At 38.9% G+C, this 17,465-nt stretch overlaps 1 protein-coding gene and 1 long non-coding RNA gene across 2 annotated transcripts in view; both read right to left on the bottom strand.

Annotated features, from left to right (window-relative positions):
- Positions 1-17,465, bottom strand: part of SYNPR (synaptoporin) — a 360,670-nt gene that overhangs the window by 196,550 nt on the left and 146,655 nt on the right. The window lies entirely within an intron of this gene.
- Positions 8,792-16,467, bottom strand: LOC143927682 (uncharacterized). Its single transcript, XR_013262301.1, has 2 exons — positions 15,507-16,467; positions 8,792-12,334 (listed from the first exon to the last, which is right to left on the bottom strand). It is a non-coding gene; the product is annotated as an uncharacterized LOC143927682 (long non-coding RNA).

Below are 17,465 nucleotides of genomic sequence, written 5' to 3'. Positions count from 1 at the left end.
ATTGGCAGGTAGCATGTCTAATTTTATTTTTTTATTTTTTTAATGCACAATAAAAAAAGTGTGGAGAATATACTTCAAATGACAGTTTGGGAGTAGGCAGTTACATTTTTAAAAAAATGCAATGTAAAATTGACAAGGGACACCAACATAGTTATTATTATTATTATTATACAGGTTATATATAGCGCCAACAGTTTGCGCAGCACTTTACAACATGAGGGCAGGCATTACAGTTACATTACAATTTGGTACAAGAGGAATCAGAGGGCCCTGCTCGTTAGAGCTTACAATCTAAAAAGGAAGGGTCAATTGATACAAAAGGTAATAGCTGTGGGGGATGAGCTAATGGAGGAAGTAAAACAGTGTTAGTTAGAAGCAGGATAGGCTTCTTTCAAGAGAAGGGTTTTCAGGGATCGTCTAAAGATGGATAGATCAGGGGACAGTCGGACAGATTGGGGTAGGGAGTTCCAAAGGATGGGAGAAGCTCTGGAGAAATCCTGAAGGCGAGCATGGGAGGAGGTGACAAGGGAGCTAGAGAGCAGGAGGTCTTGGGATGACTGAAGAGAGCGGCTTGGTTGATATTTTGGGACCAGGTTAGTGATGTAACTAGGGGCAGAGTTATGGGTGGCTTTGTAAATTATTGTTAGTACTTTGAATTTTATTCGTTGGGTGAGTGGAAGCCAGTGGAGGGATTGGCAGAGAGGGGTGGAGTGGCATTCATTATGGACTGAAGGGGGCATAGTCTATGTAAAGGTAATCCAATGAGGAGGGAGTTGCAGTAGTTGAGGCGAGAGATAACCAGGGAGTGAATTAGGAGCTTGGTGGTGTCATTAGCTAAAAAGGGGCGTATTCTGGAAATGTTGCGGAGGCTAAGGCGGCATGATTTGGACAGGGCTTGTATGTGGACCTGAAAGGACAGTTCGGAGTCTAAGGTTACCCCTAGCACCCTGGCATGTGGGGACGGACTGATAGATGTGCCATTGATCTTGACAGAGAAGTCAGGCGAAGGGGCATTTGAGGGAGGAAATATTAAGAGCACAGATTTAAATAGATTCAGTTTGAGGAAGTGGTTTGACATCCAGGCTGATACGTCTGTTAGTAGATCAGTAATGTGTGAGGAGATTGATGGGGTGAGCTGAGGGGCAGAGAGATAGATTTGGGTGTCATCAGCATATAAATGGTAGTGAAAGCCATGGGAGGCTAGCAGCTGACCCAGGGAGGACGTGTAGATCGAGAATAGTAGAGGTCCAAGGACAGAACCTTGGGGGACCTCCAAAGAAAACGGGAGTTGTATCTTTGATCTTAAAAACTATGGGATAATGGTGTTGTGGTAAATAAAAAAAATAAAAAGCATAATAATATTATTCTTGCTATCACTAGAAAAAAAAGCCTTTGAAAATGTGTTTGCAATAACTCCATCAGTATCACCAGCAAAGCAGCTTCATTATTATCCCATTAAAGAAGAAGAGAATTGTGCGCTGCATTTGGAGATTTCATAATTTGCCACATCACAAATGTTAATTCTCCATTACGAACGCTAGTTTACAAGACCGACCGCTTCCGGCTCGTCCTTGCTTTCGAGCATGCGTTTTTGTACTTTGGACTTTTGTCTGACGGACTTGTGTACACAAAATCCGACAACACACATTTGTCCGCGGAAATTTTGAAAACCTGCTAGCCAACATTTGTTGGTGGAAAGTCCGACAACAATTGTCCGATGGAGCATGCACACGGTCGGATTTACAGCCAACAGCCTGTCATCGAACACTTCCCTTCGGAAACTCTGATTGTGTGTACGCAGCTTAAAGGTTGCATTCTTCCCAATGTACGGGACTATTTTCCAATTGACTCCCAATTAATTTGTTTTAGGAAGGGTTCCTCCCTTGCTAAAATGGATGTGACAGACTGCACTGAAAAAGTATTCATACCCATTGAAGTTTTCCACATTTTTTCATGTTACAGCCAAAAAACGTAAATGTAGTTTTGTGTTTTTTTTTCTTTGATAGGCCAACACAAAGTCGCACATAATTGTGAAGTGGAATGATAAATGGTTTTCACATTTTTTCACAAATAAATATCTGAAAAGTGTGGCGTGCATTTGTATTCAGCTCCCTTTACTCTGATACCCCTGCCCTAACTAAAATCTATGGAGCACAATGGCCTTCAGAAGTCACATAGTTAGTAAATATAGTCCACCTATGTGCCCTATTCATCTCCATTCTATCCAAAACAAAAAAAAAAAGAAAAGTTTCCTCTGGAGTGGGAGTTTAATATTCATATCACACAGTCAAATGAAAAACGTCGGCCTCAAAAGGCCACTTGCCCACCAGCTTTGCCCTCGGCAGTAGGGGGTCAATTATTTTACTGGAAGACGTGCACTTTTCTCACTATACAATGTACATACAGCTGACTGAGTTGTAGCGATGTGTCAGCTTTGTCTTGGATGGTTATTGAACTATAATTCTGCTTAAAATGATTGCTGACACTGAATGACATTTTAGTTCCACTCTTTCTGCATGGCTTGTTCAGTTTTATGCTGGGAGGAGAGGAGATAGGTCGAGGTTTTCTCAGTGGAGGTAAGAAAGTTGATCAAATTGAGACAGATTGGTGAACCGCCTGACATTCTATCAGTCTGAAGCTGTCCAGAGAGTTCCAGCCGTAAATAAGAACAGTCTACATGACAATGCTCAGTTCTCATGTGCCTCTCCCCTCCTTGGACCGCTGAGAAGGAAGAAATTCATTAACAACCAGAATTCTGGACCATAATGAGGCCTCGCCATTCAGGGTGTTCAAAATGTTCAACATACTACCGTATATACTCGAGTATAGGCCGACCCGAATATAAGCCGAGGCCCCCAATTTACCCCCAAAAAAACTGGCAAACTTATTGACTCGTGTATAAGCCGAGGGTAAGACATGCCTGTCCATCCCTGTGTGTGTGTCCGTCCATCCCTGTGTGTGTGTCCGTCCATCCCTGTGTGTGTGTCCGTCCATCCCTGTGTGTCCGTCCATCCCTGTGTGTCCGTCCATCCATCCCTGTGTGTGTGTGTGTCCATCCATCCATCCATCCCTGTGTGTGTGTGTGTCCATCCATCCATCCATCCCTGTGTGTGTGTGTCTCCATCCATCCATCCATCCCTGTGTGTGTGTGTCTCCATCCATCCATCCATCCCTGTGTGTGTGTGTCTCCATCCATCCATCCATCCCTGTGTGTGTGTGTCTCCATCCATCCATCCATCCCTGTGTGTGTGTGTCTCCATCCATCCATCCATCCCTGTGTGTGTGTGTCTCCATCCATCCATCCATCCATCCCTGTGTGTGTGTGTCTCCATCCATCCATCCCTGTGTGTGTGTGTCCGTGTGTGTGTGTGTGTGTGTGTGTGTGTGTGTGTGTGTGTGTGTGTGTGTGTGTGTGTGTGTCCAGCCTACCTGTGTCCCGAGCCTCCGTCCCGTGCCTTGCCTCCTTGCCTCCGTCCCGTGCCGTGCCTTGCCTCCGTCCCGTGCCGTGCCTTGCCTCCGTCCCGTGTCGTGCCTTGCCTCCGTCCCGTCCCGTGCCGTGCCGTGCCGTGCCTTGCCTTGCCTTGCCTCCGTCCCGTGCCTTGCCAGGATCGCCGCTCTTCGTCGGCGCCTCGGCGGCCATTGTAAAATTCAAAAGCCGCGCCTCCGCCTTCGCCTGTGATAGGCGGAACACTGAATTTCCCAGCAGCCTGTGTTCCGCCTATCACGGACATCGTCTCATCCTCGTCCGTAGTACGAGGATGAGACGATGTCCGTGATAGGCGGAACACAGGCTGCTGGGAAATTCAGTGTTCCGCCTATCACAGGCGAAGGCGGAGCCGGAGGCGCGGCTTTTGAATTATAGAATGGCCGCTGTCTGTCTGCTCGACACGCTGATCGAGCAGGCAGACAGCGATGACTCGAGTATAAGCCGAGGGGGGCACTTTCAGCCTCAAAAAAGAGGCTGAAAATCTCGGCTTATACTCGAGTATATACGGTAATCAATAACACAGCCTATGCTTTGTGCTGGATGTTCAAACTGAATGACCTATGACCAAATGATGGAATATCACACTTGCATCTGGCTTTGAAGGAAAGTTTTAGTTTTGTTTTAAATTAATATATCATACATAACTGGTTTTGTCCACAGCAGGGCTTTTTTTCAGCGGGAACGCAGTTCCAGCACCTCCAGCACGGAATGTATGCAACGGCAAGGGGTGCCGGGCTGTTGGGGTGTGATCGAGCGTCCACTGATGCTGGCTGCTGGGGGTTCTATTGTTGTTGAAGGGGATCTATATTTGCGTGACAATCTATTGTTGCTGGTGGGGGATATTTTATTAGTGGGGAGTAAATTGTTGCTGGAAGGGAGCTGCTGTTTAGGGAGGGGTCTACGGTTGCTGGCTGCTGGAGAGTCTATCGATAATGGCTGCTAGGAGATCTCTTGTTGCTGCTGGGGGTCTGTTGCTTCTGGCTGCAGGGGATCTATTTTTTTGCTTTTCTTGTTATCATTACCAACATCTATACAAATTACTTAGCACTACAAAAAAAATTATACTTGTCTCTATATTCTCTAAAAGGGACCATACTGGGTGCTGGGTAGGGTGTGGAACCAAGGGCTGGTGCTCAGAAGTGGGTAGGGGCAAAACCAAGGGTCGGTACTTGGAGGTGGGTAGGGGGCAGAGATATGAAGTGACTTAGAAGAGGGGAGTTCCTGCGCCTATTATCTGAGAAAAAAGGCCCTGGTCCACAGCATGCTATGGTTGATTTTTGAAGCATTATCCGCCTCCTCCTGTAACTGGTTCACTGAGTCTTATTTGGAATCAGCCTTTTACAATTCCCTGTAGTAGCACTTAGACTTGAGGGGAACCCTTGTGGCCAATCAGGTGTTCAGCAGACACGTGCTGAAAAGGAATAGGCTGACAATAGGAGGGAGCAGAGAGATGACCTCATCTGCCTCTTGCTGTTGCTTTTTAGTTCAATCACAGGCTATTTGGCGAAGTGTATGGGGAGTATAGGGAAGTGACTTAAAGTCAGGTCACCAGTTTGGCTGCACGATGTGGGATGACTGTATAAATATCAGGAAGGGGAAGAACATAAATACAAATTCTTTGTCAGGAAAGACATTGGACATAAGTACACCCCTCACGAGTACACCCCTCACACTTTTGTAAATATTTTATTACATCTTTTCATGTGACAACAGTTAAGAAATGACTCTTTGCTACAATGTAAAGTAGTGAGTGTACAGCTTGTATAACAGTGTAAATTTGCTGTCCCCTCAAAATAACACAACACGCAGCCATTAAGGTCTAAACTGCTGACAACAAAAGTGAGTACAAGCCAAGTGAAAATGTTCAAATTTGGCCCAAAGTGTTAATATTTTGTGTGGCCACCATTATTTTCCAGCACTGCCTTAACCCTCTTGGGCATGGAGTTCACCAGAACTTCACAGTTTGCCACTGGAGTCCTCTTCTAGTCCTCCATGACAACATCACGGAGATGGTGGATGTTAGAGACCAAGGCAGTGGTCGTCTTGGAAGTGTGTTTGGGGTTGTTATGTTTAAATACTGCCCTGTGGCCCAGTCTCCGAAGGGAGGGGATCATGTTCTGCTTGAGTATGTCACAGTACATGTTGGCATTCATGGTTCCCTCAATGAACTGTAGCTCCCCGGTGCTGGTAGCACTCACGCAGAGCCAGACCATGGCACTCCCACCACCATGCTTGACTGTAGGCAAGACACACTTGTCTTTGTACTCCTCACCTTGTTGCCACCACACACTCTTTACATCATCTGAACCAAATAACCCTGCCTTCAGCCAATTATGGCTCTCTTATCACAGAACGCTGGAATTGGCCAAAGCATGCAGATCAGGTGTGTGCTTTGGCCTATCATCATACAGCAATGCACGGCGATATCGGCGTGCATTATGGGGCGTTCCGCGGCAATTGAATTTCCCGCGAATGCCGCATAATGTTTGCTCTTCGTTGAACGGGCGAACACCTGATGTTCGGGTCGAACTTATGTTCGACTTGAACATCAAGCTCATCCCTACGAGAGATGGTCAGAAACTGCAGAACGATAGAGACTGCGGACATGCTATAGGACATATGAAAACCAGTAAAAATGAAATATATACCAAAGTGTATATATATAGCAAAATTCACAGTGCAATAAAAAAACATCTAATTAATTCAGTGTTCAACACAAAAATGTAATGATCAGACATGTAGCGATGACACTTTGGACAAGGTGTCTGTCATGTACAAATTTAGTTTTTTGCCTCAGAACAGTAAAGGGGTTCTGAGGGTTAATTGTGTAGGTTGAACTTTGACATCAGTTTGGCTGGGCTGTGTTAGAGTTCTGCCTGGTCATGTGTACAGTTAGGTGCACATGACAGGCTAGAACCAGGCCTGGTTGGACGCTTTGGGTATCAGCGTTCCCCAGAGCCAATCAGTGGGTGCGCCTGGCCCTGCTGAGGAGTCTGGGTAAGGGTACTTAAGATGTTGAAGTCACGTGTTCGGGGTTTGTTCGTGAGGCCATAGCTGCCTGTTCCTGATTCTGGACCGGGGTAGCCCCGCGAGGGGTCCCGGTCACGGGAGCGATCGTCGCTCCGCAACATGCTTAACCCCAATAGACCCGTCTGGTCTGTGGTAAGGATCCGTTCGTTCCCGAGTCTCGAAATCGGCTGGTCTGAGGCGCAGTAACTGAGGGAGGATTCAAGGCGTCCGGGTGTGCTCTTGGCTTGGAGGGGCACCGCAGCTCGTGTAAGTGACCGGGGGAGGACTCTTCGGAGGAGGGCCAACAAGCTGGCATCCCGAGAAGTGCCTGGTTGCTGAGTTGTGAAGGACCTCAGCAAATCCACGCTTTTCCAGTACTGCCAAGGAGACAGAGAAGGTTCCAGGTACTGAGGAAAAGGTTCCTGTTCACTTTTTGTTACAAGTTACTCAAGGTCAAAGATTTCGCAAGTGTTGGATCAAAGTGCTGACTGCCATAATCTCTGGCTAGAGATTTGTTCAGCTTTGAAGTGCCCAGCTGCGAGCGGCTACTCTCCAGGTGGTATTAGAGACTTTCTGATAATTAGCAGTTCGAGGTGCCTGAGTTTCTTCAACCTTGCCCTCTGTTCCCATACGAGATTGTGTTTGTTGGATGTTACCCCTGCAAATAAAAAACCTTTCTAAAGGACTTTTATGGTGTCAGCGTCCAAAGTGTTGGGTACTAACCCTGGGAACCCCTAGATGTGGAAGAACAAACCAAGCGGAGGTAACCAGTAAGCCCAAAAGTCAAGGCCGCCCTGCCAAGGGTTATGGCTGCTACAGACATATATAATATTCCACGTGCAAAGAAAATATTAAAAATTATCTAAAAGATAATAAAATTAAAATGGCATAAAAACAAAAAAACTAGTCCAATAGCAGTCCTCTTTATACAACAAAAAAATGTGATGATATTCCCAGTGATAATTCCCTAACAAAGAAAAAACACCGTAAAGTTTTCACCACCGTAGTGTCGCATCAGACCTACTCCCATCGGGTGTAAACTCTCCAAATAAAATTGCCTACCATTCATGGTTAGGCTAGTAAGCCATAAGAATCAGTTGTTCAAAGATTCCATAATAAGCCAATCTACTTCTCCGAAGTTCCTTGTAAAAAGGTGCATATGCATGGGTACATGAAAAAGAAAGGCTACACTAGTGTAATATTGTAAAGCTCAATCTGTAATCTAAAAACAATACGCAGTCCACTCACATTTAAAACATCTTATATCAAACATTGTATAGCTCATAACATGATTGAACGATCCTCTTCGCTCTCACCACCTCCACGCTGGCTGGCGACTATCCAGGGAAACGCCAATGGTTCTCACAATGTTGGACGGCAACCGGAATCAGTACATTAACATTGTGAGAGCGACTGGCGTTTCCCTGGATACAAACTTGTGGAGCCTTTCTTTTTCATGTACCCATGGATATGCACCTTTTTACTACGAACTGTGGAGAAGTGGATTGGCTTATTAAGGAATCTTTAAACAACTGATTCTTATGGCTTTCTGGCTGAACCATGAGAGTGGTAGGCAAATATATTTGGTGAGTTTCCACCTGATGGGAGCTGGTCTAATGCGACACTATGGTGATGGATACTTTACAGTGTTTTTTTCTTTATTAGGACATCACTGGGAATATCATCAAATTTATTTTTTTGTTCTATAAAGAGGACTGCTATTGGACTCATTGGTTGTAAATTTTTCTTTGTTATTTGGAGCGTGGGAGATCCTTATTACATACATGCTATAGGACATAGTTGATGATGTGCACCCCAAAGATCAAACATACGTGTGTGTGTGTGTGTGTCTGTGTGTGTGTATACACACATACACACAAACACATTCTTATAAAGGTAGGGCAGTGGATGGTGTCAGTAGGGCAGTGGATGTCAAAGCAGAGATTGGTGTCAGTAGGGCAGTGGACGGTGTCGGTAGAGTTTTGTCATCCTATTTGTTTATTATTGTTTACAATTTTTTTTACATTTTTTTTTTTGAGACAGAGAAAGGGATAGAGATATTCGAGTCCCTTTCTCTGCAGCCTCAGCTCCATTGGACAATGAATGAATGGGAAGTGCTCTGTGCTGAGCGGCATCCTGTTCATTCAACTGAAGCAAAGTAAACACAGTATGCTTCAGGTTTGAATGTGTAATATATGAAATATGAAATAATTACGATATTTCAAAGTCTTAAGTATATGTTGAAATCAATCAATTCTTGTGAGACGAATTTCCTTAATTAGATCTGAGTCAGCGTAATTCAAAAATGTGTATTTATTTGTACACATTTAAATACAAAAGGATGCTTACAAAAATAGTACAGTAATAATAATTAGTATCTTTCTTTCTTATTCAATATATCATTTGTATCTTTAAAAATTGTCTTAGAAAGATTTAAGGTTATGCCATGTGGCCTATCTAAAATGGCCGAATAACCCTTTGTATGCTGGAAGCAGCTGAGATGTTTCTGAGCTTTCCAAGAGACATCTGCCTCCTTCTGTGTGTAAGATTCAAGAGAACGTCTCCTGAAACTTCCTACTATATTAACAGGCTCAAATCTTCCGCCCGAAAGATAACTCCTCCTTTCCAAAGGTGGGAGGGCTGAGAGTGGTTGTTACAACAGAGCTGACATATGTTACCACTTAAAGCGCAGCTCCACAGTCTACCATGACCGGATATAAGGGGGGAAGGGAATTTCAGAGTCTATGCAAACCTCCATTACACTTAAGAAAAGCTTATATAAAATATACACTATTCCTCAAAATCCTGACAGATTTTAAATATTTACTTCTTCAATTATCGCAAGTCATAACATAGAAATTATTGTCTCAAAGTTCTTTCACACAGTATGAAAAATATTATATTCTGAATAAAGTATAATAAGCCAATTAAAATTTAGATATTAAGAATATAACATTCCCCTCTGAAATATGAATACCAATCATATTTTTCAGATTAAAAATTCATCCATCATCATTCATGTCACATTCAAACAAACTTTGATTCAATAACTCCAAATGTTTTGTCCTGCACAATTGGATTCATACCTTCAAAACCTAATTTTCCTCTTTAATTTACTTTGTAACAAATCATCTCCTTTCTTAATATCACTTCTAATTCGATTATATAATTTTTTCATTCTAAACATTAAACATAACTGGAATATAAGGAATAACATGATAATAATAAAAATAATTACAATAGGATGTGATAAAATATTTCCTGTCGCTAAAGTTATCGAAGTTTTTCCCCACATGGATACACTATTACTAAATCTTTTCCACCAATTACTTCCTGAAAATTCTGACCATTGATGTGATATTTCTTGCAAATTACCTTGTTCATGTTTAAACAATACTTTTGCATTCTGCAATTCCTTAGCCAAAGCTATTAATAAACCTTGATCCTTTTGAATTATATTTGCCCATTTTTCCCATGGAAATTCATCTATTTGGGAAATATTATACTGTGTAGGTAGAGCGCTAATATTTTTCATAAACATATTTGTTAAATTTGTTCTCAATCCATTAATACTTATTGCAACAATATCTCCTTCTATACAATACAACCCTTGATTTAGGTTTTCTGTATTTGTACAAGAAGAGAAAAAAGTTTTAACCCTTTCTGTATCTGACATAATTTGAAAACAAACCTTCTTTTTATCTACACGAGTAACTAATTCAGAATTAATTTTATTTTCAATTCTTGCTGAACATAATGTATGATTATGATAACAAGAATGAAATATGCTTTTATCTTGATTAGGTAAACATATAATTTTAGACTGGAATTGTAAACATGATGACAAATCTAATTGTTCTAATTCAGAATTTTCATTGTTAAATACAAAATCTGTATACTGTAATTTATAGTATAATAATTGTGTATTACTGACAGGTAATCCCAAAACAGTGATTGGAACCAAAATTTGTTCTTTTCCGGCTATTGGAATCATAGAAGAACTATAACATATGTCCTGCTTGCATCCTATCCATTTATTTACCCATAAATCTGTATGATTTATCGCATATAAATATTCTTTGGGCAAATACTGTAAAATGCCAAGAGGAGTTATTCCACTCTGAAATGCTTGCGCAATTATTTTAAAATTAGTGGAATATTCCGTTTGAATTTCTAAACATGCTCTGGCTATATGAGAATGTTGTTCACTTCTCATCAGATCAAGAGTAATATTTTGAAGATGTAAAATAGATGGACCCATTATATTAGCAGTTTTAATTACCATATTTTCTAAAATCTGATTTAAATGTCTTTGTATTTTAATACCATTACTTCCCACTAAACCAGCGGTTTCTAGATCAGACTTTAAAGTACTAATATCCATACTATTTGTTATACTCCCGATTGTGCCAATCCCTCCTAAAATACCTTCAACAATACCACGCTTATTCCTGTTATAATTTCTATTATTAATTCCAAACCATCTCTCAATACCCAATTCCATATTAACCAGATGTCCTTGACATTGTGGAAACCTTGTAGAAATTTTCCATTCTGAAACATTAAAGTTCCACAAAACAATGACAAACTTTCCCTCTCTCAAAAGAGTTCTGGATTGGAAATGGTTAATCTGAAAAGGACTTGCAGAGAAACTTTTCTTATTGACACATGGAGTTTTCCTTGGAGACATAACAACAACACTTGCCTTTGCACATTTCACCGGATAATTTTCTATTGATATGCAACATTCATATATACCAGTATCATTCAAAGATACTCTCATTTGTTGATAAACAAATGTATCATTGATCCAATTCACACTACCAAAAATTCCTTTATGAATTATGATAGTTGAACTATAAAGAAAACTACCCAAAAACTCACCATTCCTTTTCCAAGTCAACAATGAATTTTGAGGTAAAGATATTTTTGTATCACATATCAAATGCAAATTATCTTTATCTTCCATAATTTTCAAAGATTGTGGGAAAATATTAATTTCTGGAACAATCTTATCAACTATAAAGATATCGATTTTGACCCTTATTTCAGTAAATTTTCTTATAACTTTAAAATCCCATGTTCTTACAACGTCTCCTTTTTCATCTCCAATGATGTTTAAATATTTTGGATTTAATATCTTTACAAAACTTTGAAAAAGATAATAAAATTGATCAAAGGAATAAAGTATTTTCCCAGATCTTGTCATAATATTAGTAACATCTCCAGACCAAATTGTTGACTCATTACCCTTTAAAAATATAGACCAGAAACTCCTCAACAATATATTACACTCAAAAGTTCCGGTTTTGTTATTTAGTCTATAAGATCCCTGCATTTTAACAAACTTTGTTTTGGATTCTATTTTAACTTTGATGTCAATATCATTGCTGTGAATGAAATACAATTGTAAACAACAAAGATATCCATCTCCAATACACAAAAATCCATACAAATCTTCTGCTGTATTAATATCAACATCTCTAAAATTATGATTTTTATCATATGCACTAATATCAATAACTCTATCATTTTTGTCCTTTGTAATGATATCAATGTTCTTATTTTTCAGTTCATCTGCATTGATATCAATGTCTACATCTCTCTTATTTCTGAATAACATATGATCTTTGTTGTGTAATTCTTCATTCCTGTTAGTCTTTATATAACTTGAGCAATTCTTGATATATCTTATCACAAATAAAATTGTCACTAGGGAAAAGATGCATCCTGTAGTGATGATACACTTCCTCTCTTTAAAACTTTTCATTTGTTGTGCTGACATCTTTTTCTTTTGGAATACGCACTTTCTTCAAGTTCGATTTTTATTTTTAATTCCTGAAAAAATAAAGGCAGCATCATTATCTTGGAATATAAAATTTGTTATACCCACATTTTTCTTTCTGCATACTTGTTTCACTGAACTAAGAAAGTATTTGTACCCCTTGAACATCCCAAAATGTCCATAGACTTTCCCAATTACTTTTCCATGTTTCAACTCCTGAAACTCTGTGAGGTGCATTTCTGGGTGTGGCCTCACATGTAACAATTCTTTAATCATTTTTTTATCTTTTCTGTGTTAGACTTGTGTCAACAATATCTAATTTTATCTTAAATAAACCTTTCTGTTCCTGGTCTACTTAATAGACCACTTATCTTATACAAAAGATAATTTTGGTTTAACAACAAAATAACACAATGTTACAAAAAACAATATCAATTGTAAAATATCAAAAAATAGATTATTCTGAAGATTAAATCCGATATGTGCATGGATTTAATAACAATCCTTCATGATATATATGTGTCTTGTGTGTGCTGGAGAAAAAATCTCCCTGGAATGTATGCCCTCCAGTAATTGACTGTCTCCTCTCTTGTTACAAAATTCTACTCCTAAACACCAACTCCCACCTTTTTTCTTTTTAAGACTAGCTTAAAAGTTCAGCTGGGCTATATTGTTCCACAGAATGAGTATTTTCCCTCCCACCTTTCTAAAACAATGGGTGTCTCATTCTAAATTCCTAAGGGTTGCTATGAATAACCCTTTGTAAAAAATCATTTTAAACATACACAAACCTTTTTACCTTATCAATATATATACAAATTATTTCTTAATCTCTTAATCAAGAAACATTGTAATATAAAAACTTATATTTTTAACTAACAAAGACACTTTTTATCATGAATTAACTTTCTTTTTCAAACTTAGAAATATGAGGAGGAACCATTTTGTATACCTTCTTACTCCACGAGGCAACACAAACTCCATTTTATTTTCTCAACTGAAAATTTTTAGAGAAACCATTTTGTATCTCTTCTTCAACCAATTATGACTCCACGAGGCGATACAAACGCCATTTTACTTTTTCTTTTAAACTCAAAAGGAGAATACTTTGTAGCATCAGAAATTGTGCTTCTTACATCCATTAAAAATAACTGGAACAACATCAACCCAAATATTTCCTTTGTCCAACAACATTTATCAATCCTAGATTTAATTATCCGATACATCCTCACAATAATACCTACAAACTGTGAATGTTATCATACATGAAATCTCTGTTTTTATTCCCTGATATTACACATCCTCTGTCACAACTGAAGTTTGCTGATATATCCCAAACTAGAAAAACATGATTATTCAACCTCTAAACAATAGTTAAAGCATCATCATTAGTGAATCCCACCTGAAGGTGTTGTGATTTATATAAAAACACGAAAATCCTTTTTTGTCATGACACAAACTTATGGTCTAATGACCCAAATAATAACTCTGTGGCACCCTATGAGGATAAAAAAGATTGTGACCTTTTTTCCCTCTGAAATTAAAGGAATCTGTGTGTCCATTTTTTCACAACATTAATAGATACCATTCCAGGTTGAATTACTAACTCTCCATGCAAAAGCTGCTTCCTTTGCCAATGAATTCTGCTGTTCTGTTACCTACAGATAACTCACTATCTTTTTATGTGATGGAATTTTTACAATAACATATGCAAAAGAATTACTCTCTGCAAGGTCAAAAACTACTTCTAATGTCTCTTTCTGCACAAGAGTCTTATTGGATGAATCCACAAAACCTCTACATAGATAACATACAACATATGAACTATCACTCTAAATCATTAGTGAACCTTACTTCTCTTCCTTGTCAATACTCAATGCGGTTTAAATCAACAAATACAAGCTCATCACTTTTCTCTGTCTCTCCTTGTTATCTATTCATTCAATTGCTAATTGAGTACCATGCTGAAAAGGTCTTCAGTTACTGAATACACAACTATTCTTAAAACCATTTTTTCAAGTCCTTTCAATGTTCAGCCAGAACAAAACAAAAATAAAAACTTAATACTCATGACAATGAAACATAGATAAAAAATAATAATCCAATAGATTATACTTGAAAATATTAAAATTATATCAAAGTCCTCAATAATATTCCAAACGTCAAAACCAAAAAATTTTTTAAACTCATATCAATCCTTATTCATAGCCATTAAACGTCAACCAGAAAATTCTTACCATATCTGCAGTTAATTTAAGGACTGCTGACTGTTTTCAGAGTGTTATATGCTACATAATTAAACCTTTCCTGTCTTAATGGACTATTTTCAGTTTGCAATCTTTGTCTTTGGTTCTTAGAAGAAAAATGAATTTGCTTATTATGACCTCTATACCTCAGATTACTGTGCCAACGTACAGAATAAACTTCTTGACGCCTGGGCAAAATTTTCGGATAATACAACCTCTTTTGTGTATTATTATTATTCAACTTTTTATAGACTTTCCTCTGAGCATATGGCGATGAAAATCTACATTTCTGCTTAATATCAGTATTATTGAAGTCAACTGACTTCCCACTCTCATTGTCTGAGGAAATATTAACATTTGACTCTTTACAGGATATGACGTTCACATCTGCCTTTGTAACATGTTCACCATCCTCCATCCTTGAGCACTGAACATGTGCAAAAACCTCAGCTTGCAGTAATTGGGTCTTAAGTATATTTAGAATATTTTCATGTTCAAATTTTTCCTGGGTCAATAAAACAATTTGATTTTCATTTTCTTTCAGAGATTGCAATAATGCATCAATTCTATGTTCCAATTCAATTTTTTCAGTCAATAATTGTTCAGTATATTTCTTCTCCTGCTTTGCTGCAATTTCTATTTCATTCTCTAAATTTTCAATATATGTACAAAAAGTCTCACAACTTGAACAACTAGATTCAAAAAGTACATTTTCAGTTACACTTTGACTTTGTTTTCCTGGCATATCAAACACCATATCATTATAACTTTTAACAAGTTTCATTACATTACGTACTTTTTTCTTTGTTTTAACTAATGAGAATCTATCCTTCTCAATGTCAGCATTTGCCTGAAAGCATTGATCATACATTAATTTCCATAAAACAGCATCAGAGACCTGTTTCGATAAACCTTTAAATTCTAATGTACTTTCATCAGCTAAAACAGCTACAAATTCCATAATTACGTTTCTACTCACCAAATAAAAAACCCGTCAGTTTTTTCCTGGAAATTCTCCGGTCTTTCACAATCAATCGATCGATTTTTCTTCTAGGTTCTTTTTCAATCTTTGCGAAGTTTAATCTCTGTTCATCAATTCATTCCCCTCTGATCAAAGGATGAAGTTTGGAAAAAAAAACTTCCGACTTATGATTGAACTGGCTGGAATTCGCCAATTGTAATATATGAAATATGAAATAATTACGATATTTCAAAGTCTTAAGTATATGTTGAAATCAATCAATTCTTGTGAGACGAATTTCCTTAATTAGATCTGAGTCAGCGTAATTCAAAAATGTGTATTTATTTGTACACATTTAAATACAAAAGGATGCTTACAAAAATAGTACAGTAATAATAATTAGTATCTTTCTTTCTTATTCAATATATCATTTGTATCTTTAAAAATTGTCTTAGAAAGATTTAAGGTTATGCCATGTGGCCTATCTAAAATGGCCGAATAACCCTTTGTATGCTGGAAGCAGCTGAGATGTTTCTGAGCTTTCCAAGAGACATCTGCCTCCTTCTGTGTGTAAGATTCAAGAGAACGTCTCCTGAAACTTCCTACTATATTAACAGGCTCAAATCTTCCGCCCGAAAGATAACTCCTCCTTTCCAAAGGTGGGAGGGCTGAGAGTGGTTGTTACAACAGAGCTGACATATGTTACCACTTAAAGCGCAGCTCCACAGTCTACCATGACCGGATATAAGGGGGGAAGGGAATTTCAGAGTCTATGCAAACCTCCATTACACTTAAGAAAAGCTTATATAAAATATACACTATTCCTCAAAATCCTGACAGATTTTAAATATTTACTTCTTCAATTATCGCAAGTCATAACATAGAAATTATTGTCTCAAAGTTCTTTCACACAGTATGAAAAATATTATATTCTGAATAAAGTATAATAAGCCAATTAAAATTTAGATATTAAGAATATAACAGAATGAACACAGCGAGTGACCAGTACTGGTCACTCACTGTGTTCATTCATAAAAGGAAGGGGCCGGTAAATAGGTTGGGCAGCAAGGGAATCTGAGCTGAGGGTGATTAGGGTGTGATCAGGGTGTGCCCAGGCACCCTGTGCGCACACCTATGCTATAGGAGTGGCTGGAGACTGGGGACATGCTTCAGTACACAGTCATAGACTGGAGACATATTACATGATGCTGCTGGAAATCATTACTAATACAGGCCAATAGCAAACCACAGATTAGTATCTGCAGGGGCTGTCAAATGGCTGCAGGTTGGGCGTCTGGGATCTAAAAGGGTTCTCCGGCATCCACTCAGGTGGGCACAACGCTGGGCAGGTGAGTTTCTGTTTATTAAAAGTCATCAGGTACAGTCTTTGTAGCTGCTGACTTAAAAATGTTCATGATCATGACTGGAGCTCTGCTTTAATTAGTATGATTCACTGCCCCCCCCCCCCCCACACTCCCTTCCCTCTTTTTGAACTGACTGTGCTTCCGCCTGTGAGCATCGGATTATACAGCTTATTCCTGCCTTCGCATCGTTCCAGGAACAATATAGGAAGAAGCCAGCTGGATGGTCATGGTGGCAGCTGGGTCATGTGAACAGCGGGTGCCGCTGGCTGCTGATGAAGGGACACATTGGCGCTGTACAATAGTTAGTGATTTTTACCATGCATCTCCCTCGCCTGTCTCTGCATCATTGCTAATTGTGCAATCTCCATCCCATTACGTACAAATCGCGCCATTATTCACTGGTTGTCAGTGACCCCAACATTAGAGAAACATGGTAAAAGGCACTAAATATTTTACAGAATAGTGTGGAAAATTGTAGGATGCACTCTTTTTATTAGACTGCTTAGGCTTGTTTTGTTTTTTTTTAAATGGCTTGAGCTTGAGAGTATTTATTCACCCTGTCTCTATAGAAAATAGGTCCTCTTTAAGGTAGACCTATTGGGACTATAAAATC

The sequence above is a fragment of the Lithobates pipiens genome, unplaced genomic scaffold, assembly GCF_037356315.1.
Source record: "Lithobates pipiens isolate NorthernLeopardFrog02 unplaced genomic scaffold, aLitPip1_a1.2 Scaffold_23, whole genome shotgun sequence".
Classification (NCBI taxonomy): Eukaryota; Metazoa; Chordata; class Amphibia; order Anura; family Ranidae; genus Lithobates; species Lithobates pipiens.
This window is presented reverse-complemented; position numbering and strand designations above follow the sequence as displayed.